The 27,110-nt window shown below is 37.1% G+C and overlaps 1 protein-coding gene across 10 annotated transcripts in view; it reads left to right on the forward strand.

The window, feature by feature from the left end:
- Positions 1-27,110, forward strand: part of EYA4 (EYA transcriptional coactivator and phosphatase 4) — a 241,836-nt gene that overhangs the window by 89,263 nt on the left and 125,463 nt on the right. Inside the window, exon 1 of one of the 10 annotated variants that reach the window (XM_019538081.1) lies at positions 14,049-14,268. The exons of the other annotated variants lie outside the window; for them this stretch is intronic. The gene's annotated coding sequence lies outside the window, so the exon portion shown is untranslated. Of the gene's footprint in view, positions 1-14,048; positions 14,269-27,110 lie in introns of those variants that run through there. 10 annotated transcript variants of the gene reach the window in all.

The following is a 27,110-nucleotide window of genomic DNA, read 5'->3' on the forward strand; positions in this document are numbered from 1 at the left end:
CTACCAGTCTAAACCTATGGTGCTTAGATTGATTCTACCTCACTCTTTCTTCAATATCTGTATCTAACCCTAATGATTAGAGTGCTTACTAAGCAGGAGACATGAATGCTATTCACCAGTTCCCTGGACAAAGCCTTTGACTATTAAGCTGTAGAAAAGTCTGGGTAGGGCATACTCCGGTAGGGAAACCTAACCAGAATGTGAAACTAAGGGGGCTAGGAGGAAAGGTAGCAAGAGGGAGCATGACACTGTAGCTCAAGGGGGGATGGAGGGTGGCAAAAGGAGTCTTAGTTTCCAGTTGCTGCCTGCAGGGTTTTTTTTTTTTAATCAAATTAAAGTCGAATGGCTAAATTGTCCCAAGAGCAGGGACCAGAACCCAGGAAACCCTTCTGAGAAAGCGCCCCCGCCTCATCATTGGGCAACAGAGGCAGGCTTCCTCTTGCTTGTTCTCCTTCTGGGCCCTTGGTTCATGTACTTTTCTGCCCAGGGGCTGAACTTCCATGGAGGAGTGGACAACATTTCAGCCTAACTACTTTACAACTGAGGCTCTATTTTAGGGGGTGGTAAATGTGGGTTTAAATTATACTTAAATTAATTTCTAGTTGCCTCCTGACTCAACATTGAAACATTATGAATTGTCCTATGGAGGCCTCTAACTTTCAATTTGTACTGATCCTTGGTGCATAACTCCATCTCTTTGGATCCACCTCCTGGAGCAGGATATAAATCTTGTAGTTGCACTGAAACTTAAAATGAAAGCATTCACAGGGCCAATCCAGAGCAGGCTCTTTATTTGTGGACAAACCCTGAAATCTTCACAGATTATAAAACAGCTAGTTTATTAACCGCTTTTACCTCCAGTTCTTGGTATTTTAATTCTCAGTTTTAAATTACCAACAAACTGAATTATTTCTTTTTTTAAAAAGCTCTCTAACTTTAGGAGAATTGGCTTGATCTTTCAGACCAGTTCCCTGAGCTTCTAGAACCTGAGAGTTCTTGCATAATGCTTTCATGGTGTGTGTAGAAATAAAAGAACATTTATCCTTGTATCTGTACCTTGTAAGTTTGAAAAACATTCCCATAGCATAAAGCAGCCTGTATCAATCTTTTATTCATCATTAAAATAGTAGTGGTAAATCTACAAAACTTTCTCAGAAAATTCTTGAAAACCTGATAGTTTAACCTATGAATAATTATCATTTTTCTTAGTGTGTCAGATGACAGACATCAGTTTCCAGATGATCAGAGTCACTATACACGTACACCTGCTTTCCTAAAACAATGGGAATGTTCCTATTTCTACAGTACTTGCTATGTCACAAGTTATTCTACTTGTCCTTTCAAACATTCCCATTTCCATATGCTTCTGTGTTAGTCTTAAAGGAAACCTGATTCATTTCAATCCTCTCTTTTTTTTTCAAAATGACTCTAGAAATCCACTTCCTTTTTCTTTGTCTTGCAAAACTTACCAAAGGAACTAAAAGTTTATATTTCTCTTAATTCATGAACAAACATGAACTTTAAACGTCTCAGTGCCTTTACAATAATTAGCTACAAGACAGAAGTCTTCATCTCTTGAAAACATGATCGAGATGGAGAGTGAAACCTAATTTTCACCTATACTGTATGCACTGAGTATAGATTTCATAATTTAATGTATACAGTTTTGCACAAAATCTGTGCTGGGATTAACATTCAGAGAAAATTCAAAGATGGAATTAAAAAGTGATATAGGCATTACATTACAGTGGGATTTTTTAGTTTAGAAAACAGGTAAATACAAGTGGTTACAGTAGAATTATAAACATCATAATGAAAGAACTAGGCATCATTTGATAATCTTGAGAAGTGGCATATCTCAAAGTGATAAAAGGAAATACTTTTCTATCAGTGTGTAATTAATTTTTAGAATCCCTTGCCAGTAGATGTCACCAAGGCCAAAATCTTGGTAGGAAAAAGAACTGGCCATGGATAATGAAAACATCTACAGTAATATTAGCTAGGATTAAATGTCTTTTTTTCAATGAAGTGTAGACATACATACATCAGGCATGACCAAGCTACTGGCTGATGGGGATAAAGTGACATTTCCTGTATATGCAAATTGTTTCATTAGAAACTGTGCTTTATTTCTGAGCTTCTGGAACTGGCTACTTTCACAAATAGATCACTCTACTACAGACCAAAGAGCTGCACCACTATGCCAATTTCTAATTGGTCATCCAGGTAGGCTGAAATCAGTGATCTCCTATTGATACCTTACAAACTGAGTGGGCAGTTTTCAGTCATTGAAGCAAAGAATAGATGTTGATGCAAGAAGAGGGAGAACTCTCCATTGACACTTTCAACCCACCTACTCCCTCACAGTCAAACTCTACAATGGTATACGTTTAATTTTTCCAAACACACTTTTGAGACCAAGTCAAGGCTCCCTTTTCTCCCCTAGCACCTCCTTGGAAAGTTTCTAATGGTTAGCACAGAGAAAGAGAGCGATCTAGAGAGATAGTGAGTAGGATCTATAGCTAGCTGGTTTGAGAGGTAACAACTCCACAGGCACATCTACATGTGAAATTAAGGTAAATGAATAAATTCTGGTGAATATTGCTGGATTGGAGCAGCCCCAGCTGGTGAGGACCTGGGGGCACAGGAGGCCTGCCATCCTGGGGTTGCTCCAGATTAGCTCAATGTGTGCAGAGGGGCTGGCAGATTGTACATGCGCCCCATATGATTTAGTACACTTCTTTCATGAGAACCTAGGTAGCTCCTTTCCCAGCCTATGTACACCGGGACCAAAACAGGCTCAATTTTGGTTGTTATGTAGCCAATTCATGTGTGATTCTGGTGCCCCATAGTTACTCATATACTTCATGTGAGTTAAGATTTGACCTATGGTAAAAGATAACATAGTGTTGCTTTACTGTTGATTTAAGTTAGTAACAGTACCCTGCACCTTTTCTCTCTTTATCCAGGTATCTTAGACTATCTCAGCTATTCAGTAATATTTCCAAACACTTTCCGAGACTCTTGTTTATGTTCCTTTGTTTTTCTTAAATGACATATAAGGAATTTATTTATCTTCATACCTTCTTTCTCTCCCCTGCCTTTTCAGGTTTTTCTTCTTTAGGAATTTTACTGCACCAGAGCAGTGAAATTAAAGTGAAAGTTAGAAAGGTCCAAACAGTGAAGTTTGGGCTTGGTGTTATTGTTCAGGCCTAATAACTGAAAACATTTGGATTGTATATATATGCACTAGAAAGTTTACATTAAAATGGACCAGTATTTTAATTTTTCTGTTTTTTCAGCAGCATTGGAGTGCATTTTATAGATTGCTAGCTTTTTATGTGAAAAGTAAAGAGTTTATCTTTAACAATACATCACCACGTGTTACTCTCTTGCTCTGAGAACAATATCATTTTGTGAATTTTCATAAATAAAATATTATTCTTTGGAAATATGAGGAAAAAACCTACAATAGTGTTTCAAACCCCATTCCCATGGTAACTTACACACATAACTTTATGGAGTGTGAATAATCCCATTAAAGTTGTTATGACTATTCACATGTGAAAAATTAGATACATACATAAGTCTTTGCATAAATTATTGTATATATACTTATTTGTATATATTTTTACTATCAAAATGCCCAGATTAAAATAAGGATCTGCAATGTTTTTCTTACAAAGAGGTTCTAAAGTATGTAGATAGATAGTTGTGCATATGTGAGAAATGGGGAGAAAGAGAAAGAGAATATCTGTACTCATTTTGTATGACCAATGACCAGTATCAAAATACTACCTTCAAAGCTGAGAAAAATCTTTTGGCTTACTACAAGGAAATACCATTAATGTTTTTTGTCTGTATTCCATTAGGGCTTGGCAGTTAGTTTCCAGCTTGGACAGAAACTTTGTTCACCTGCAAAAGTAACTAGGCTTCCCTCTTAATTCTTTCATTTTGTGTGTATCTAAACTTCTCTTGCTTTCACACAAAAACAGGTCTACATTTTATTCCTAATATTGCAAAACTTCACTGATTGATTAACAAGCCTTAGAATAAACTTCCTTTGAGAACCATGATTAGAACTGTAATGCAAGTTGTGCTGCTGAACAGAAAGCACATAGAGGGAAACGTTATCATGATAGCTATACATATAGGCTAAAACCATTTTATAGATTTTTAAAAGAATTGCTGTTTTTTTATTTCTCATTTTGAAATACTTTATTACAGACAGTAGCTATAAGCAGTAAAAAGTTATACACTGCCTGATTAGAACTTTTGAATTATTTTATGAACTGTTATGATTTATGATTTTTTCCCTTCTTTATAGTCTATAAATCTAAATAGCTTTTTAAAAAAAAAACAAAAATAAAAACTCGTTTCTTTTTCTAAAATTTCCACAAAAAGTATTCAGGAGTAGAGCTTAGTCCTTATTTAAACTAAATCATAATCCCCTGTGCTTGTGCTGATGCTGAGAAATTGGTTATGATGATGGAGAATGTTTGCTCTCCGGCACTAGTGGCTTGTAAGATGATCCACCTTTGAAGTTGTGGTAAAACCTCTGAAACACTATATTTTTTAGTTGGGTGATGTTGAAATCCGTATCCAGGTCCAAATTCTGCTCTCAGTTACAGCAGTGTAACCTCATGGACAGTAGCCTTATATGACTTCAGTGTAACTTTTTTTGTACCCAAACTTTTTTTTTTTTATACATAGAAATACTATGTAAAATATGCAGTAAGGGTCAAATTTTGCTGGCATATTAGGCGTTAACAATAATGTAATTTACTGAATTAACACTACTGTAATCAAGGGTAAAATATTCAGAAGTGGATTTTAATAGCATTATGCTCCATAGCTAATTTTAAAGTAGAATGCAAAGTGCTATAAGATTCTTGTACATAGGTAATATAGAGAAATAACATTATGCTTTTTTAATCATTTGAAAGTCTTTGCCATTTTGACTTCTTACCCACAGAGTTCAGAAAGTGGAGCATTTAGTACAATACCCTCTTAGTAAGGCCATTCATGGGAGCCAAGACCCACATTCTGCTCTTGATTATGCCTGTGCATCTGAAATGAAATTAATGAGCTTGCACGAGAGTAACAGAGAACAGAATGTGCCCCTGAGTGCTTTGTGTCTTGCAGAGGATTTTTAACTTAGTTATAAACCAAAATACAGTAGCTTTAAATCAGAGGTTGCCCTTTATAAAGTTAAAAAGAGGGAGGATTATATTTTAGCTGAGCATTAGGTTGTCGCTAGAAAAAAATAATAAAGGAATGCAGTGTCACACGGCAGGAAAAGTAGCAAGTCGCTGAAAGCTGGATAATTTAGGTATATAGAGATGTCACTTCCTCTCTTTGCCAGGCTGTAAAATTCTTTGTAATTCCCACTGGTAAAGCTGCCAACATAAACAAAGAAAAAAACCCTGAAACTTCCACACAAGTCTTTTGATGAAGACTATTCTATTTGGAGAAATGCATTTAAGCAGTACAGTGCTTGATACATTCTCATTTTTGAAGCATCATGGACTGAGTAGAAAGATTTCATGAGGATTAAGAAAGAATGTTAAAACGTAAGCAGTAAGAAGAAAAACTGGTGAACTACATCTCCAAGGACCAAAATTTCACTATAAGACTTTTATCAAGCTTAAAATATATATAGAACTTGTCCCACAATTGCAATGTTATTAATAACTTTGTGTTAGCTTTTGATTTTTGCTACCTACTCATGTCACTTAAAATAACTTCAGAAATGATTGAGATCAATATTTAGTTTAAGCTCTCAGCACTAACTGTTTTATTATATGATTTATCTGTTAACGGATGGGTAACTTCAAACATAAATATAATTCTGTGGAAAGAGCTGTAAAAATATCCCTTTATGAAAAAGCAGTGGTCTATTAACTTCTCCTTTTCCCTAATGTTAAAGACATTTTATGAGAAGGTTTCACTGTATGCCGCTACATCACAGCATAAAAAATCAGAAACAAGAAAAAGGCTATTCAGACATGAAGCTGTTTCCAATCAAGGACCAGTTAACTGACCCAGCTAAGCTAGAGAAAAAGGGTATCTTTCTCAAGTGCCCACCACTGGCCATGGAGGAGCCAATTTTTTTTTCACTGTACTGTACTGTGTGAATGAGGCATGGCATTTACTTTTAGTTAAGGCTCCAATGCAATACTTTTATACAATGCTAACTCTCGGCTTCAGTGGTAAAGTAGGCTAAGGATAAGCCATTTAGAGGCATAGCTTTTTCTTTAGGTTTGTTTAAGGGAATTACTGTACAACCCCCTATCATTTCATGTTTCTTTCATATTTCTATATTTTAGTTATTTTTATAAAGGTATAAATTATACTGATCTGAAACCTTGCATTCAAAAACAAGGCCCATTAAACCTGCTGTACATGTATTTTGGAAATGAAACTTCACATGAAAAAAGAAAAATATCTAAATAAAAAAAATAATTAAATCTGTACAGGAGGCCATTTTAAAGTAAACTCTAGAACAGAATCATTAAATGAATTTAACATATTGAGTCCCATTTGCAAGTCTGTCTTAAATAACTTAAGAAACTGGTTTTGGTTAGTCCCTTGGGGTGGTCACTAAAGATAAGTTCCACTGTAGAGGAATCTATATGAAAAGCTGAAAGAAGCTAGTTGGCCATCTCAGCCAATGCGAGTTGAAGCTGTCTGGATTATGAATTCACCTCTCTCTAAAAATGCAAATTAAATGCCACTGAAGAAATTAAAACCTTATTTCAAAGAGTTCTTTCCCCTAGCTGGCGCCTTTGCACTTTTCAGGCAAGACAAAGAAGCTTGAATTTGGCCAGCTGAGAATTCCTTGGCTGGATGGAGTTGAGAGCTCATTGATGATGTAAGGCTGGATGAGTTGGTCCTGCACTGTCCAGCTCTTGAGGGTATGTCAGAAGTATGAGCAGTCTGGCTAGGAATGGGGACAGGGCGCATCTGAGCACTCTCAGTTCTCCTTGCTGCATTACTGTCCTTTTGGTATCATTGCCTGGTAGTATAAGTTAGAGAACTCTGGCTCTGACTCATGTTGTACTTATGGCCATTGCCTCTGATCAGTTCCTTATTGGCCTCTTGCACATTTTTTGCCAAAATAGCAGAGAATTAGAAGGTTTCTAGTGGATTCCTGACTTGGCATATTCCATGCTCCTGTTAGGCATTTTAATTGTTATATTGGAGGTTGCTGGCATAACTAAAATTAAATTAAGTTTAGCACATCAAGGAAAGATACCATGAAACTGTGTTACATATGAGGCATGCAGTGTATTGTTCCACAAAATTACAATGGTAACTCTTTGAGGTTATGAGTTTTCTGACAATATGATCAAGTTTGAATATATTTATCTTTGGAGGAATATGATAACGGAGTATAATCAATCAAAACAACCGTATAAAGACTGAAGGGCACAAGATATAAAGAATAATATATGCACCTGAGGAAATGGTTTATGTGGAGAGATTTTAACATGCTCAAAAAAGAACACATCTGTGACACAAGATCTAACATCCTGCTTTTATTAAAGTTTATTTTGGACAATGTATGATTAAAATGATTAAGACTTCAGACTGTACACAAGAAACCGTGAAGTCAAAAACTCTTAAAAGCTTACTCTCCTCTTCCCTCAGCTTCCACCCCACTATTTTTTTGTTTTTGTTTTTTGAAAATTAAAATTCTCCTCGGTTAATTACATTGTTTAAAGTCTGTTTCAATTCTTACTTGTGGATAAGAGAATTTTTCTTTTTAGGTGGTTCAGTTAAAGTGACATCAGCAGCCACAAAAAATCATACTATGATTTTTATCGTAAAATTTCATGAGTCAGAATTGGGCATTACTGGAAGGGAGACCCAGGAAGTGGCGGCAATAAAGACTGGTGGCTCAGTAGGTGAATCTAACCCCATGGATGAGACTGAATATGATTATACTGGACTTCTCTTTACTTCATGGGACATTTTAAGAAAGAAAACTCCTAGACTATATTGCAGAAGTATTGTGCTAAATGAACTACATAGAAGAAAAAGATTTTGAACTCTTCAGTACTGAGATCATGCTTCCATTTAGTAGAAGGGTGTCCTGATTTTGACTCAAGGTTTAGGACACTACGGTAATATAAACACGTAATAATTTTTTTGTGGTTTAGCATTGTATATTTTTTCTCTATCTTTATCTTGACTGTCTCTAAATCTGAGTTATAAAATTCTTAACTTATTTTCTTTAGAAGAAGCAATCCATTTTCATAAAACAAGTTCTTGAAACTTGACACTTATTTCAGGCATGATTAATCAGGATTAATGTCAGTAGCATAAGCTTAGGTGAAATGACAGCAATTCATTACAAAATGCAATCTGGATAGCTAATGTAAATTTGCATGTTCTGAAGAATATTGTGATTTCATTGACATGAATGCAAAAACAGTAATTTGTATTCATTTCAGTTTGTCAAGGTGAAGAACACTGCAGTGATACCAACTCTGACTTTTTTCACAAATATTATGATACTTGTTATTTTTTTCTTAAAGTCCCAACCCATTAGTTATGCAATTATATTTTTAAACATTATATTTTTTAGTCCTCATGGTAGCACAGGCGCAAATTGGAGAAAGGGGACAAATTCAGAAATTATTTAGAAAGTTAATAAAAAGTCCTTACAGCTATTAATATTTATAATCGCATGATTTTTAGAGCCAATTTTGTGATTCTGGGGTATATAATTCATGATTTTAAAATGCTGGGGGTTTTCAGTATTTTGATTGCATTTCATCATTGATTTGCCTTGAATAAATAACCACAAAGTACACTTAGTGAAAGTCCACTGAAGACTATTAAAAATCATGTGGACTGAAAGTCCTCAGTCTTTACAAGTGCTTTTGGAAATCTCATTTGTAAGAACCAGGTGAACTGTGAAAGTTTCTAAGGCAAAAGAGTATCCTTGTGGTGATAAAGAGCTTGGAAGGAGTGAGCACTGACTGCTGATTTGCGATCTCTTTTTCCCAGATCTGGCAATCCCCCCTCTGTAATTCCTGAATGGGATCACAATTCAGTTAGAATTACAGAGAAGCATGGTGGTGGGAAGTGACTGAGATCTGCTGCGCTTGCAAGGAAATCCAAGCAAATATATGCAGGAGTTTGTAGGAGCTATTGGTGTATACATAATATATGCATAATTCTATCTGTAGTGATCTCTGTTGATTTAATTAACTCATGTTTGGTAAAGTGTGATCAGGATGTAATCATGGGGAAGTCTTGAGAGCAGCACAATTTTCCAAGGATTATGAAGACCAGTTGGGTTTGTAGGCCTTGCTTCTTTGAGTTTTCATAACTGGAAAGAATCTCAAGAGCAAACATCTCAAGATTTTTCAGGCGATTTTTGCCCTTAAATTTTCTAGTCCTTCAAGGAAAAGAAATATTCACATTTAAAAATCTATTTATTCCATTAGATCTTCTAGCAATAGCTTATAAATCAGGTTAGAAACTCATCAATTTGGGTTAGAGCAAGCTTCAGGGTCTGATTCTCAGTTTCACTGGTGCCCCCTTTTGCTCTGCTTTGGCCTCACCATGGGGATCCATGAAGAGATTGTAAATATTTTATAAAATAACTTTTGAGTTTCTTTAAGGCCCATTTATTCTACCAGAGTGTGAAAAGGCCTTTGGTTTAAAAAAAAAATCAAGGACCTCCCTGTCCCTGTGCTTGTTCTTTTGATCTGACACCTTCAAGGCTACTGTGAATGCATAATGAAAGTGTACCAAAGGATTTGTTTCACAGTGTGCTTTATTTCAGTTTATGAAAATGTTGACTGGTTCAGATTTCCTTTCTTCAATCCTTGTCAAGTGCTCCTTTACTTCTGTGAACTATTCTGGTCAGTTTACAGCTCTTGGATGGCATTTAAAAATAATAATGCAAAATATTAATTTGCTACACATTGGCTGCATCTATACAAGTGGCAGGCTATGCAGTTTTTACTTTGAAGTCATTTAGTACTTGCACAAGTCCTGTGCAAGTACTAAATGAGACTGTGCAGTAACTGGCATTACTGCACAGTAGCATTCCTGCAGCTTTTTCTGATGCTACTGCACAGTAGCAATGAGCTACTGTGTCAAAGCTCATTACTAGTACACAGTAGTGTTGTGTTACGGTTAGTGCCCCCCACCACTACTGTACACTAGCATCTCATGTAGACGCGGCCTTTGTGTAGTATATTTCAGTAGCAGAGTTTCCCTTGTTGTTGCAAACTTCACGATGAAATAACTGAGCTTGATTCTGCCATTTCTTTTGTTCAGACATATTTCAAACTTTGCTTCCTGTGCTTAAGCTTGAAAGAAGAATGCTCAGATTCTATCCTCTTACTCCTTAATGTGAAATGCACATGTTTGCAAGCCTAGAATGTGGCCCATGCCTATCATGACTATGCATCTCAGTTTACCTGGGACAGTCCCAGATACTCAAGGCTGCTCCTGGCTGACTGGTGAGAATTTAAATGAGTGTCCCAGAAACACAGGAGTGTGGGGTGCAGTCCAGTGGAGAGATGGAGCAGTGCAGAGTGTCATGGTGCCTGCCTACCTGCAGTACACCACACTGCCCTATCCCTGTCTCTGCCTGCAGCAGTGCCACTGACTTGTGGGGCAAGGAGAGGGGGGTGTCCTGGATTTCCCATTCTCCCATGTAGTCACCCTATTTCTACCTTATATTGGTCTCCTAGTGCTAAGAACATTAAAGTGTTTTCATTTACTCTCTCAAAAAGAAATAACTTTCTTGCTCCATCTCCCATTTGATACTTTTCAGAGCCATGGATATAATAGCTGACTGTTACTTATCTGGTACAGGAGTTCAATAGACTGATTTAACATAAACTGATTAAATCTGATATTACATCCATCCAGATCTATCTTAGACTGGTTTCTACCATTTTGAAACTGGTCAACGTGCACTAAACTTCTGTTCTGTTACAGGTTTAGACCAGCTTCTGATCACTTATACCCATTTATATATAATGTCTGTACTTAGCCATATTGTCATATGTAGTGCTATGATCTAATGTACATTGTGAAGGATACTGTCTTGATTTCTTTTAATTTTCTTCCCTTTTCTTGTCAAATCTGAGTTACAATCACCCTAAACCAAACAAAGCAGGTTGAGAATCAAAATAATTTAATATTCTATACTTTTTTCACAGTGGCAAGAGGATGATTTGTGCCCATCTAAAATGACTTGTTTCTCTCTCTTTCTCTCTCTCTTTTTCTTGCTGTAATTGAGGGAGAGGGAGGAACTCTAAAGCTAGGTACAGACATTCAAAAATTCCGAGGTGGAATCAACCTAAGTTATACTGGTTCTGTAAATGGTGTAGTTGAGATCAGTAGTGAATAGAACATACATTCACCCTTCGTTGGAGGGGACAAATCTTTGACCAGGTTCAGCCATTTTTAAACCAGTCTCTGAGTGCTGAACTTCTGTTCTGTTACAGTTATAGACCAGTTTTCAATTACTTTTACTAGTAGAAGTGTAATGTCTATACCTGGCCTAAGCCTGTCATATAAAAGAAAAGGGTTTTTTAATGCATTGTTAGAATTTAGTTTCTTTTATCGTTTTGAGTTTTCAGGTATTTAAATTCACTCCTCAGGTTGACTTTGGGATACTGGTTTTTTTTAATCATATACAAAAGAAAACTTTGTTCTTACTAGTGCCCTCATTGGAATATATTCTGGGAGAAGAACTTTATAGGAGATTATGAATTATTATAACTTTATCTGTGATTGGCTCATTGGCTTAGAAAATAATAATTAAAAAACCCCTTTAAAATTCTGTTATGTCAAATCTTCCCTCCAGCATTCAAGGCCTTAAAAACAATGGACTCACCTTGTTTCAGTTGTAAAGGAATGACACTTTACTTCTTCACTGCACTGTAGTGGCACAATAAGTGACAGTATGCAGGGAAGCTTCGGGTCTGGGACTTGGTGCAGCCACTGTGTCTGCCACTATTCTGAACCACTGACAGAAACCACCATATGCATGCGTGCAGGAGGCTGTGGCATGATTGTTAACGAGACATGTGCTGTAGCTTACGCAAGTAATTGCGCTGTGGCTCCGTGTGTGATAACAGGGGGAGGTGGGGGTGAATTCTGTCCCATGGCAAGCCCTGTGTAAAATGCTTGACTCTTAAAGCAAAGTGTTCCTGCATTTTTTGAGGATGTTGGTCTACATTTTCAACTAATTTTCTGTGGTAGTTTTTTCTTTGTTTTTAGTTTTAAAAATGAAATAAGTCCTATGTACTTGCTAATGCTTAAACTTCCGCATCTGACACTTTGGTTGTTATAGCAGTTAAGAACAGGGATCGGTCTAATACCAATGTCTACAACAATACTGGAAAGCTGATTATGCTTTCCCCCAAAATTTATGTATGCTTTGGTGAGTTTTCATTGTCATAGGGGCGGGCCTTTATTATGCCACATAATACAGTAAAATGAGAATTACTTGAGTGTTTAGTACTTGAGATAATCACTGCTGACAAGCACCTGTTTAGAGAAATGATCTGTGTTCTTAAATACACTTAGTTGTCTAAAAATCCAAATTATATTCCCAAGAAACTCTCATTAGGCATTTTAAGTACCAAAAAAATATATGTGTCTCTGGATCTAAGTATTTATTAGTGACCCCTACAATCCTGGCAATCCTTTCTAATAATAAAGTGTTGGACCTGTCAAATGATGGCACAAATATCCTAATCTGAACTGACATAGCTTTCTAGCCCGGTTCATCAATCATGTTTTATTAGCTTTAAAAGAGCCAAGCTGCTATCTGTCATTTAAATGTTGTAGTGGTGACAAAAACTGGTGCCGAAAATGTGCTGCAGGTGTAACTTTCACTCAAAGACTATTTCTGAGCAGTGAGCCTGTTTATGTTCATGTGGGGAGAGAGTGCCATCTTCAGTTTCAAGTGTCTGCATAAAGAAGTACTGAATTTTGGGGTAGCGCAGTAGGTAAAAACACATAATGTAGAAATCAGAAATGAGTCCAAAAGAAAATTTAGATGATACTTTTGAGTCACCAATGAAGAGCTTGCATATAGCATTCTTGCTTATGTTTTAAAAAAACAGCTTGTTTAGACATGTCAGTTGCAACATGAAACTTGTAATATACTAAATGTCTGTAAAGCACAGACTGCGAATAGTCTCTGCTTCTGTCTTTGTGTTCATGAGGAAGTGTAAAGCAGACAACGATAATAAAACTATAGGGGGAAAATACTAAATGGAGCTCAAAGCAGTAGCAACCAAGTTCCTGTTCATTGTGTACTTAAGACACAAAAACTACTGATAGTTACTCTGTTGTATTTTCATAATTCTTAAAGTGCAGTCAATTTTGTATATTCTGTATGAGTGGAATAGACTTGGTGTTTGTGCTGAGGTCCTGGCTCTTGACCTTTATTTTTCTTGGCTCTGTCATTTTAGAGCAGACCTTGAGGATATTCCTCATCTCTTGTTTCCAACATGTTAACATATTCAAGTAAATATTATCCAGTACAGATGCATGCATTAGTCGTAGGAGGAGAGTTTTTGAAAAGCGTTTAAATCCAGATGAAACAATGGAATTCATCCTCCTTGCATTTGAATTTCTTTTATTTATGAGATGAATATTTTCTTGGCAAACTTCCTTTTCGTGGCCTACCATAAAGCTTTTATAACCTTTCAAGATGTTTTTGGTGTAATCAAAGGTAAACATGACAGCCTTAAAAAAAATCTAAATCGTTTAGCATTTGGAGACTATAAAGAATTTCATACAATAAAGAGCAGATGTGTCACAGTGACAGCAGGCGAGCAGGGACTGGGAAGGTGGTTTCATTAAAAGAGCCTTGGGATAAATGCAGCACATTAGATACCCACTGAAAGACAGGAGCTGTTGATGGGGGTGACCTCTGAATGCAAGTCATCTTACTATAAACAGAAGGGTGTGGAAAGCCATTGGTCAGAGCCAAGCTTGTTTACTATCCAGATCTCTTCTTAGTTAACTTAAATAACTGGAGGGAGTGAGGCACAGTGACAGTTCAAGGAAGAACACAAAGTGTCCCTAGCAGTTCCTGAATTTCAAACAATACTGTTGACTGGCACACAGCTTTCTGGTCCTAAAACCCTGGCGGCACACCTTAAATGCTGTACAGTGGAATTTAATTGGCGCTAAACATAACACTAGTATCTGTTTCTGGAGAGTGAATTTACACAGTTGGGGAATTCATTTCAGCTTTCAGAGGCAAATGAGGTAAGCTTGTGATGCTTTTTAATTTGAGATATTGATATGCTGCCGTTTACTGATAAATTGAGGAAAACAAGTGGGTGCCAGTTGCAGAATCAGATTTCATTCTGAAAAGGAGGTATTTTCTTTTCTGTAATTCTGAACTGTGGTTTTGTTGTTTTAAACTACTGGAAGAACACATTGGGTGCTAATGACTGAGTTTAGCAGTTGGGTAGGTAGGTAAGATCTATGAATTCCTCCAAATGTTTACTTTTTGTACTCTCTCCAAATAACTATATCTCATTTTCATATAAGATTATTTTTCAGTTCTCTAGGAAATAAATGTTTCCCAATATAATATAATGTTACTAGTCTTTACTAGTTACTAATGTTATGTTTCATACTTTATAAAATTTCAACATAGTTTGAAACAAATGACTGTTTTATAGAAGAGACACTTCATGGCTAAAATATTGTGACAGGTGTTTAGATGTGCAATTATCATTTTTCAGAGCCTCGGCCATAAAATTAATTAGTTGCCAAATGGAAAAAATCATTTTTGTTGGCATTAAATAAATAAATAAGTGTCTTCCTTGATTTGATATCTGTTTAGGAACTGTATTAAAGTATAAATGCTAGTCTTTGGAAGAAAAGGTAGCATTTAACTTCCCTAAATTGTCATTTGAGGGAAGTGTGGAGTTTACATTTGATTCTCATTTTTGGTTGGTGAAAACTTTCAGAACTTTTTATATGCTTTGCAATTATGTAAATACTTTCTTGCACATGACTGGCTACAGACTGTAAAACACTACTGTTTTAAATAGGTCCCTACTTAGTATGTTGCTCTACATTGTGTCCAAATGTATTTTTTTTTTACCTTTGAGTCAAAGTTGTAAGCGAGTACAGCAAAGCTGCTGCTCTGCTGCTTTTAGGGGCCATGATGTGAGTTGGCATAATGATTACTGCTTCTTAAATGTCTGTTTCATTCAAGGGAACTGAGAAGGGGGTTGCTGTAGGAGTACTGTTTTATTATCCTAGTAAAGGAAACAAAGTTCAGGGGCAAAAACCAACCTAGTTCTGTCCATCTGATTTACTGCTACAGGGAGCTGTTTTGTTTAGGGAACCTGTTTTGAAGAAAGGTATGATAAATTATTACAGCCAATAAGTTCTTCAATTTAGTTTCTAGGGTCTGGTGAACAGCAAGCAGCAGTATCCAATTACATGTTTCTTTTCTTAGATTGCTCACTATTTTCTGAAATACATTTCAGTTGAATAACTTTTAGCTGCCTCACCCCCTTATTGTCACTGAGATTTTTACCTTCTAAATTAAACTAAATTAAAATACTAAATGTGTACACACACACACACACACACACGCACATACACAACCCATAAAAATATACATACAACATAGCACTCCAAATTCTTTGCTTAAAATTATTCATTTTGCCAAAGTATCTTCCGAAGAAGCTTTCTTTAAAGCCAAGAATGATTTTGTTTGAATTTATTAAAATACTTACTATCCCACATTAAATGGATTAATAAATTAAGTGACATCACTGCTGTACAATGTAGATTATGTCCAACAGCTGATCTAAAATATAACTTTGTGGAAATTGTATGTGTATATAGAGAACGTAATGCAGCTGCTAAAGAAATACAAAATACAAATGAATTCTTAAATATATATTGAGTGAGATTTCGTAAGTTATCCTAGCATAGTGTCAAATGGAGTGAGTTAAAACGAAAGCAGTGTAATTCTGAACTATATCTTAGTTTTATGCTAATAAAGCAAGTTCCTTCTTTTTTCTGCTGCTTTTTCTGCAAATAAGTATATGTAAATTTTCTTAGTGTTAGAATACACTTTCAGAGTACTTGAAATTGGTAGCTGAAATAGTTGGTATTATTTAATATGTGTTTTCAACTTAGATTTTTAAATATAGCTAATAAATGCTAGTTATTTGATATTGCAGCTGTATCATAATATTCTGTTTCTGTATTTTTAAATAAAATAGTAAATGACAGCATGACTACACTATGTTTATGTATTAAAATATATGCACATTGTGTATAGAACATAGTTTTTTATTTTAGCTTTGTTTTGAACTACTACCAAAATGTTGTTGGCTACAACAACAACAAAACTCGCATGTTCCCATAGTACCTTGCTAGAATATTTGATCTTTATGTATAACAACTATGTTTTATATTTTTTCTCACTTAATGTAACATTTAAGAATAGTTTAATTTGACAGTTTGATGGAATACATAATAATTTGTAAGAAAATTATAAGTTCATGTCTTGACTCATCATCATGATTTTGATAAAGCTTAATGTGAAATCCTTTTTTTCCCAAAAAGGGATAGGGTGAATTATTAAAAAAAATATTGGTTTAATTCATAGGTTCTATATTAGCCAAAATCCAAACACAGTGGAATTCAGAGGGTTTATTTTTTAAGCTGAAATTAACTTGAAACTCTGCATAATAAATATACAAGTTAAAATACATATCTCTTTGGCCATATGAAAACTTCTTATCTGAGTCACCAAATTAGGACACTTTAGGAGTATCTATAAATTGCATTCTTAGTCTTGAAATGAGAGCTTGTAATTTGATATATCTAGCAATAAAAACATTTAGAATGCAAGAATAATTGTAAAGATTCCTCTAAAGAATGGTAATTTATTTTTATGTTGTATATGTACATGTGTGCACATATGTGTTTGATATATGAACATTTGTTTTTGGATCAAATGAAAAAAAAAAGTTAACGTTTTAAAAATATTTTTTAGTCTTTTTTTGCACTTGATTTGTTTTGAAAAAGTAACAGATTAGTTTTCTCGATTAAACAGGTAACCTCTGCATTCAATTAGAGTCAGGACTAGGAAGCAAATGTATATATATTTCAGATCTTTCAAAATGTTAGCTTCGCTGAAGCACAGTTTAACTTGATTGATACTTGAGTTTTAAAGCAAATAAGAACTAATTTTTGCCTGTGGCCAGAAATCTTTGAAGTTTCTTGCTTGTGATGAAACTGGATTAGTTAAGTGGTAGATTTCTGGCTTGGATTGTGACCCTGTTGTGCTTGGCAGGTTGTGATAAATGGGGGGAATCTTTCTTAACCTTGTGGCCACAGCATTCCAGTATCTCATGCAGGAAAAAGGAAAGATGTAGAGGACTTTGCAAGTTAAGTATGAAAAGAGGAAAAAGCGTCTCTGTGTTTAAGGGATGAGCCTGAGTGAATGCTATGTTTATTTTCTGAAGCAATCAGATATGCTTGAGAAGACTGTGGAAGAAAGTAATGCAATGAGTGGCGATATATATTATCATTGCTTCTGACAGTTAACTTTTGACTATATGACTCATCCTTTAATATTAAATTGTTATATTTTTTTTTTGTTTTACATGCTTTCAGAGTTAGAGAATCGGAGCTGTTGTGTTCACATTCTTCTAACTGAGGTAGTTTTCTTTAACTAATGCTAGTTAAGTATGCAAAGCAGTCCAAAATAATTTGGAAAGCCTCCTTATTCAAAGTAATTGCTTTTTTGTCAAAGAATCTACAGTAGGCTTGAAAAAAAAACTGTCAAAATGGAATTATTTGGGAAAAAACGGCTAAATGAATTGCTTTTTGTAAATTTAAATTGTGGGTAGAACACTTTTGAAAGGTAAACATATTTTCAGTTAAAAGGATGTGCCAAAAGTTTAGGCTTAAAAGTGTAAAGCAACTAACTAGACAAATTTTCAAACAAAAAAAAGAATAAAAAAGGAAAAAAAAAAGGAAGAAAAAGAATGAGAGAATGCTTACATGTGAGCTGAAACGTGATCTATCAAGGCATCTTGTGGTTCTTTCTGTGGCATTTTAAGTGCTGTATTACCTCTGATGTAGTCTCTATTGACTAATAATGAAAAAATATGCCATTAGACGATGGTCTGATATTTACTTACATATTCCATAGTGCAAATACAGATACTAATGCTGATGTCAAAAACTGTACTAAGTAAAAGGGAAAAGGACAGTATTATGGCATTGTGCTTCTTGATTGTGGGTTTAAATATCACTTTAATATACATGCATGCATGTTGGTATTCATATATAATATAAATAGATTTTTTTCCCATAATGTTAGGCATATTCATGTCAGTTGAGTTGTTTGCTTATTCCTCCATAAAAAGTGAGCTGTGTGACAATCTATGATATTATTATATAATATTTATTTTATTTTTGTCTGAATGTAAAATTGTGTTGTAAATATTTTCAGAGCATGAGACTAGTAACTCTTAGTTGCATGAGTAACAACTTAAGTCAAATTACATAACTGTATAATACATACAAATATTATATATAGAATACATTCTTGCTATATAACATCTATGCCTATATATCACTTAACGTTACTACACAGACTATGCTTGTATGTAACTGTGCATATTTATTTTGATTTCCTATGCATTTATTGGAAAATACATTTAAATTTGTATTGTAATGAGCCTTTGGCACAGTAGCGAATGAGTAAATTATTCAGACACTTTTACTTAATTAAGCAGTCTACCTACATCTTTTTTTTAAAACAATTGCTTTCCCAGTAGATTTTTCTGCTCCTACAATAAAGTCCTAGAGGTCCCAGGAGTCAATAGAAAATTGAAGCGGCATCTGTTGAATGACAGACAGTACAGATGCATACTATGAGGTCTTTGGATTGGGTCCATTTTGCTTGTGAGGTTTTATTTGTTAAAGTTTAGTGTGACTGTTAACAATTCTAATTTTTTTATAAGTAAAGCAGTGTGCATGACTTAAGAAAGTTATTATTGTATTTCAGTCACCAATTTACTCTTTCCAACAGATAACTTTTAAGATGTTTAATTTAACTGAAGTAGCTTGTTGACATTTTTAGTTATCTGATGTAGTTTATTAATGTGACAACAGCTGCTAGAAATTATTACGACAATACCTAAACAAATTAGTGTCACTAGTGAGGAAGAACAGAAATGTATCAAATTGAAGAAAAGGGACAGCTGTATGCTGCAAATGTACAGGCGACTTACTTGGCAATTTCCAATATGGAATACGATTCCTAAATATTTATTACCTTCTCCCACCACTTTCATATTTTCTCCTGTTTTGAATTCCACTGATTTGTAATACAGAATTTGTGTAAATTTTGTATGTGTATTTATATGGAATGTTTATAGTGCGCTGTCCAGAAATGTAAATAGATACTAAATGCTTCAGCCAGGGCTGTTGTTAGAAATAAATTATTTATTGGTATTTAAAATAAAATAAAAAATTGTCAAAGTAACATGACATTTCAGAGAGCAAGCTTCAACAAATAAAGAAATTCCAAACTTGCAGTTTTAAAAACATTAGCATCTCCAAATTCTTCTATCAGAGGTGCTGATTACCCATTCAGCAGAGTCTAAAAACTAGCTCTATACCAATAGTATATATATGGACCATTTTGAGTAAGCACCTTTTATTCTACAGCAAGAGCAAGCCTGCTGCAGATATGAGGGGTTATTGTGTTGTTTTGTCTTGCGCTCTTTCACACGCCTTCCTAAAACTCACTTCTGCCAGCATGCCTACAGGACTCTGCCAGCTGATAATGGGTAGGCAGGTGGTGAGCTAAATTGTATTCATATTACATGCTCATATTACCTTGTCCATCCTCCTCCCAACCTGCTTGTTTGTTTCGTCCACCTGTTGCACTTTGGCATTAACCAAGGCCTCCTTATTCACCTTAAACACCTTTGCATGATGTGAGCTCTCCAACTGAAGTTAAGTTTGTGCATAAGTCTTTGTCAGACTGGCCCACAAGACTAAATTTTCTTTTGGGCAAGGACTATCATTTTACTATATATATAAACTGTCACTAACCAATGTGGCCTCAGTCTGTCACATCTTTAATACTATTGGGTGCATCTACTTGTGTGCTTTACTGCAGAGTTGACTAATTAGCTCTGCACTAAAGCATCACTGTCTACTCATGTGCCCGTTTAGGGTGCAGTAAATTAATTAATCCTGCTGTAGGATAGTACTGTCTGGGACCGAATACTGACCTATGCCAGAGTTATTTAATACACTGCAACACACATGTAGATGGTGACCTAGCCAGCAGGCAGCCCCCATACTGTAGCACCTACAAGCCTAGCACCAGTCAGCTCCTCTTCTGGCCTATGCTGCCACCCAGACGTCAGGATTGAACCCCTGGTCCCCTGCCAGCCCAGAGCTATTCTGCCTTGTCTTTAATTGCTGTGATCCCAGGAGCACGCATATACACTGTGCCCAGGAGCCATTAATTCTGGCACAAACTGCACCGGAGTTTATTTCTGCATACTAGTTGCACATTTAGATGCACCCACTTTCATACTTCTGTTTTACTAGTGATGCATTGGAGAGAGTTGAATGTATCCTGGTGGAATGGAATGGTTTCCTTTTCAGATAGTTATTAATAAGGTTAAGTGCCAGCAACTAATCTGCCTTTCCAGCATTCAGTGCATTCACTCATTAGAAAAACCCAGCTACCCTAAAGGGCCATGTCCAGATGAGCGTGGTCATGCAGTATGTGGCGTCGCAAACACTAGGGCTGTGCAAAGCTTTGGTTATTGATTTCATTTGGTGGAGATTCGGCCCAATTTGGCAGCTGGATCTTTGAATCTGACTCGAATCAGGAGACCCTTTAATCTCTCCAAATTGAATTGGAGCCCTGAGAATCAATTTAAAGAGATTCACAGAGATTCAATGATTTGGACATAGACACAACTTTAAATGTTTTTTCTACATACCTCAAGGTACCAGGTGGTTCATGAATGCTGAGATGCTGGGGTGGATGGAGAGTCCTGGCCCACAGTTATCCTATATCAAGCCTCCTGTTTAGAATGAGAAGCTAGCAAAGGCCACTGCAAGATCATTTAGTTGAAATGAACATTGTAAATTCTGCACTATGTGAATTCAGGCCAGGACATGGAACTGCAGTTACATTCATAGAAATTATAGATGCTCTTTTGCAGTCAGTGAATAGCACAAAGAGATCCATTCTCATCCTCCTGCACTTCTCTGTAGCATTTAACACTATGGACCATGAGATACTGCTTTTTTTGAATGAGAAAACTGGTGACCAGCAGGAATGTGAATGAGGAAAGTGACAGGTAGTTAGGGTAACTCATGAAATGGGTTGAAGCTTTCACAGAGGATTTACACAATGTGTTCTGATGGGTGCTTTGGCGAGTCCCACAAGGATTTTCCCTCTGGTCCTTTCCAAAATCTACATACAGCCAGTAGGTAAACTGGTCAGGTAATATGAATTAATGTGCCAGCAGCATTTAAGGGAAAAACAATGATTCGTTATCTCATACAACTCCTCTATTATTCATCTCATACAGCCACACCACTAACACCAAGATTGCCCAGTACTTGGATAAGGCCAGCTCATGGGTGAAGATGAGCTTGCTAAAACTGAACCTGTGCGGCAAAAGTGATGCCAGGGGACACTTTGAGGAGTTACCAGCCATGGTGCTGTCTTCTTCATTTAGATATACACACAAACATAATTGGTCATCTCAGCCCTTAGTTTTAGTACTCTTGGATTCCTCACTGATGCTAAGTTCTCATATAGCAGCACCCATGTGTAATGCTATCATCTCTATTTGGCTAGGAGACACTAGTTGGCTAGGAGACTGCCCCATCCTGGCAAACAATCATCTGGCTTCATTCCTTCATTCTTTCTCAGCTGGACCACAAAAATGTGATATCTGGGCATGAAACCTTCAGGGCATCTATAGATGTGCAGCAAAGCTGCTCCAAGGTACTGTAATTATAGCACATTGGAGCAGAGTAATTACTGTGCTCCAGCAGACTCCAGCATTGCATCCCCATGCTGAAAAATGGCGTTGGGGGCACTTTAACTAAAGCTCATAGAAGAAGCCACTGTAATTAAAGCGCTCTCCCCAATCACATCTATAAACACCCTCAAAACTTAAAAGAACTCCAGTAGACATATGGTGCACAACAACACAGTGAGAACATCAGATTGCTTTATGATTGCCACTGACTTCCCAAAGAATGCTGAATATAGTTCAAGGTATTATCTTAAAGTATCTAAAAGGCTACTTAGAGCTCAGGGGTGTATTTGTGTTGATAAGGAAGTTCCTCTGGCACAGTGGTACTCACCCCAACTAGGAAAAGGCTCTATCTTTTGTATGAGTTAAGTCAAATCTGGAAAATAAACTCTCACAGGAAATTAGTACAGTCACAACCTCAGAACCTTCTGGTCCAAGAGTAAGGTATATTTCTTTGACCTTCACTTATCTAACATAAAGACATAGTGTGTATGTTAAGAAAAGAATGATAAACAAAGTAAGCATTGCCAGGACAAGACATGCAAATGAAAATGCTGCTTCTCCTGGGTAGAGGGAGAGAAAACAAGCAACCTGTGACAGATGGGTGATCACATGGCTTGAACCCTCAATATAAAGTGCTCAGATACTACAGTAATAAATAATATGTGTTTATACCTATACACTGTAGGATAGAGGAGGAGGAGATAATAACAGGGGCTTTGTTTCATTTCATCAGAAAGAAGGGTGGATAGGCAAGGCCAACTGGTTTTTCTGGTGTAGAATGTTTTTTCTGGTGTTCCATTCATTAAGAAACTTAATTTCTGGAACTTCCTCAATTCAGTTTATGAATTAAGCTAGAAAACTGACATTTTTTAGTGATGGGAAAGATTTAATCAAGAAAGTTGATCTTTATCATATGTGAGCATGTATATTTATATGTAATCTTGATCCCAGCCTACAAAACTTGTCATCAGATACAGTACACAGTATTAATACTTTTTTTTCTGTTCTTTTGCTCACAAAAAATCAGTCCCACAGAAAACACATGAAGGGGTCACAGAGTGGCAGTAGCCATTATTCTGATTATATGTATCTTTGTATGGATACATGTATGGTTATATGTAGCCTGAGTCTACCTTAGCCTGTGCTGACCATTTCTCTAATAAAAGCTGTTTCTCATATGACTGACATGACTTGTTACTTTTGTGTGGTTGGGTATTTCTTACGACTCTACCACAGACTTCAATAGTCTTCAGGGTGGACAGACTTCAGTAGAGTTCAGACTGGCTTGAGTGGACTGAAGCCATACCCATCATACTTAGTTCCCGAGAAAACATGCAATTGTTGGTCCTTCAAACCATAGTTGAGTTGTATTTGGTTCAAAGTGTCCTAAAAAGCATCATAAAAAGAAAGCTGCTTTATTTGTATGATATGGAACATTAGAAGTGAGGCACAGTTGCCAGTCTAATTCTGTTTTTTATTTCATAGATTTCATAGACATTAGGGCTGGAAGGGACCTTGTAAGATCATGGAGTCCAGCTCCCTGCCCAAAGGGCAGGAAGTCAGCTAGTGTCAAAGGATCCCAGCAAGATAGATATCCAAGTGTTTCTTCAAACTGTCCAGAGTAGGTGCATGCACCACCTTGGGGGGGAGTCTGTTCCAGGCCTTGGGGGCTTGCACAGTAAAGAAAGTTATTCCTTATGTCCAACCTAATATGGTCTTGCAGGAGTTTGTGACTGTTGGATCTTGTCATCCCCTGGGGTGCTCTGATGAACAGGTCTTCCCATAGATCCTGATGCACACCCCTTATGTACTTATAGGCTGCCACCAAGTCACTCCTGAGCCTGGACTTCTCCAGGCTGAAGAGTCCCATAACTCGTAGTCCCTCTTCATAAGTCCTGTTCTCTTGCCCTCTGATCATGTGTGTGGCTCTCCTCTGAACCCTTTCAAGCTTCTCCACATCCATCCTAAATTGTGGAGCCCAGAAATAGATGCAGTACTCCAGCTGCAGCCTCAGCAAGGCTGAGTACAATGGCTGGATAACATCCTGGGTCTTGCTCGAGATGCATTGGTAGATGCAAACCAGAGTTTTGTTTGCTTTGCCAGTTGTGGTATCACATTGGTGGCTCATGTTTGTCTTGTGGTCAATTGTGACACCCAAGTCTCTTTTGGTCATGGTGCTAGAGAGTATAACATTGCAGAGCCTATAAGTGTGATGCAAGTTTTTATTCCCATGGTGGAGCACCTTGCATTTCTCCATATTGAATGCCATCAGGTTTTCATCCACCCACCTTGCAAGCCTATCGAGGTCAGCGTGGATCACCAGCCTGTCCTCAATTGTGGACACTTCTCCAAAGTTTGGTGTCATCAGGGAACTAGGCCAGTTCTCTTTTAACACCAGTCTCCAGATAGTTTATGAAGACATTAAAAAGTACAGGTCCAAGAACAGGGCCTTGGGGGATGCCGCTATTCACCAGTGCTGTGTTGATTCAGTTCCATTAACTACCACTCTCTGGGTCCAAGCTTGGAGCCAGTTCCCCCATCATTGGACTGTGGAGTAGACAAGGCTGCTGTTGCCCAATTTTTCCATGAGGGCATCATGGGACACCAGGTCAAAGGTTTTTTTAAAGTCCAAATATATGACATCCACCTCTTCCCTTTTTTTCAGGTGATACATCACCTGATCATAGAAGGAAATGAGATTGGTCAAGTAAGACCTACCTGCAACAAACCTGTGCTAGCTATCCCTCAGAATGTTGCCTTCTGTTAGCCTGTAAAGAATGGTTTCTTTGATAATTTTTTCCAAAATCTCCCAAGGAATTGAGGTCAAACTGATTGGCCTATAGTTTCCTGAGTCTTCTTTCCTCCCTTTCTTGAAGATGGGCACAACATTGGCCCTCTTCCAATCTTCAGGTACTTTGCCTGAGCAGCACAAGTTCTTGACTATCCTCACCAGTGGCTGGGCATATCTTCATCTTCACCCTAGTCATCCTGCATCATGTTCAGCAGGGTGGTCCCTTTGGGCTGGTGAAAAACTGACACAAAGTAATCATTAAGCAGATTGGCTTTTTCCTGGGTGTCGGTGGTAGTCAGCTGCCCCAGCTGGCTCAACTGCAGTCCAAAGTCGCCCTTGTTTTTCTTTTGACTTCCCACATATCTGAAGAAGGACTTTTATTGCCCTTGATTTGTGTAGCCAGAGGGAGTTCAGCTGCAGCCTTGGCTTTTCTGCAGGTGCAGGCCAGTGGAGTATATTCATCCTTAGTGGTGTTTGCTGTCCTCCATCTATTATACACCTCTCTTTTTAGATGTAGGGGGTTCATGAGTTCCCTGTTGAGCCAAGGGGGTTGTTGAGCCCTTTTACCACCTTTCCTGTGGGTGGGGATGGACTCCTCTTGTGCTTCAAGGATTGCTTCCTTGAGGAGCAAGCACTCATCATTCGCTCCCCTCCCTGTGAAATCATGGCCTCTCAGGGCTTCAAGAACAAGCCTTCTGAGCTTATGAAAGTCAGCTTTCCTAAAGTCAAGGAGTACTGCATTGCTGGCTGACTTGTCACCTTTGCGATGGACAGTGAAAGTGATCAACTTGTGGTCACTGTCACTCAGCTTGCCTTTGTATCTTAGGTCACTGATTAGATCATCCCCTTTGGCCTGTACCAAATCCAGCAGCACCTTGCCTCTTGTCAGCCCATAAACTTCTTGGGACAGGTAGAGCTTATCCACACATGTAAGGAAGCTTTGTGCGCGATTGGATTTGTCTGAGTGCTCATCCCATGAGATGTCCCAGTAGTTGAAGTCCCCTATGATGAACATTTGTTTAAAACTTTCTGAAAAAAAGTGACAACAGTATTTGACCTTACCCTAGTGGTGATTTGGGATTTTTTTCCTGTAAGTTGGTCAGTTAAGGCTTATGAGAACTTGAGACAAGTTCTTGTCCTCTCATATATTTTAAATGACCTTTTATACCCATATTAGTTAAGAATACTGAAAGATATGAAGCTCAAGCTTCATACAGCCAAATGTTTCACTGGAAAAGAGAAATCAAGATACATTTAAGATTGCTAAAGTTATGAATATTTAAGATACGTACATACATGAACTGGTGAAGAGTTTTCATTATCTTTTGCCTTCGGTTTGTTTGTATTGGAATAAAGAAGGAAATATTTATTTCCTCAACCAGTAGGAAAAGGCAAACTACATGCTAGATTACAGCAACAGTTCTTTTTTAGGATCAGTTACCTTATACCACAGAGCTTGCAGCACAACTTTCCCTGACCTGCTGGAACAGGCCATGGAGTGGTCTCTCCTCCCAGAAAGACAATAAAAGAGATACTTCCCGATACAGCAGTTGCAAAGAGTGCAACTGTCCCACTCTAGATCAGGGCACAGTTCTCCAGATAATTCTTAGGATAAAAGAGCCTTGAAGGATGTGCAGTCTTCAAGATTTTCACTTCACGAACAGTAAGCACGCAACCTTTCTATTTGTAGCTCACAAGATCAGCATTAATTACATGTTCAGCTCTCTAGAATCAGCAAATATACACAAAATACAAAAACATATGAAACATCCTGTCAATGACTGCTCTTTATCTTGGAGAGGAACTCCACTTGAAGATACAGTTCTGAACCTGGAAATATAAGCTAGGGACAGGCATTATACATAAACCGGTTTAAGTGATCAAAAGCTGAATTAAACCTGTAACAGAACAGAAGTGCAGTGCACAGAAACTGGTTTCAAAATAGCCCAAACCAGTTTAACATATACCTTGATGAATGTAGTATCAGAATGTAGTATCAGATGTAACTGATTTTGGTTAAACCGGTCTATCAAATGAATCTCCTGGATCCCAACTCAAGTTACCTTATTGTCCTCCAGCATCCCATGTGCATGCCCACAGCACATCTGCTCCACAGAGCTGGGCTAGCCTCACCCCTGGACTGTCAAATAGCTTAGGCAGCAGAGCTTCTGCTCTCCTGCTTTGTATCCTGGCTGTGCCTGCCAGTGGTGGTTCCAGAGAGAGAAACATAGGGGAGCAAA

The sequence above is a fragment of the Crocodylus porosus genome, unplaced genomic scaffold (assembly GCF_001723895.1).
Source record: "Crocodylus porosus isolate Cpor-Errol unplaced genomic scaffold, CroPor_comp1, whole genome shotgun sequence".
Taxonomy (NCBI): Eukaryota; Metazoa; Chordata; order Crocodylia; family Crocodylidae; genus Crocodylus; species Crocodylus porosus.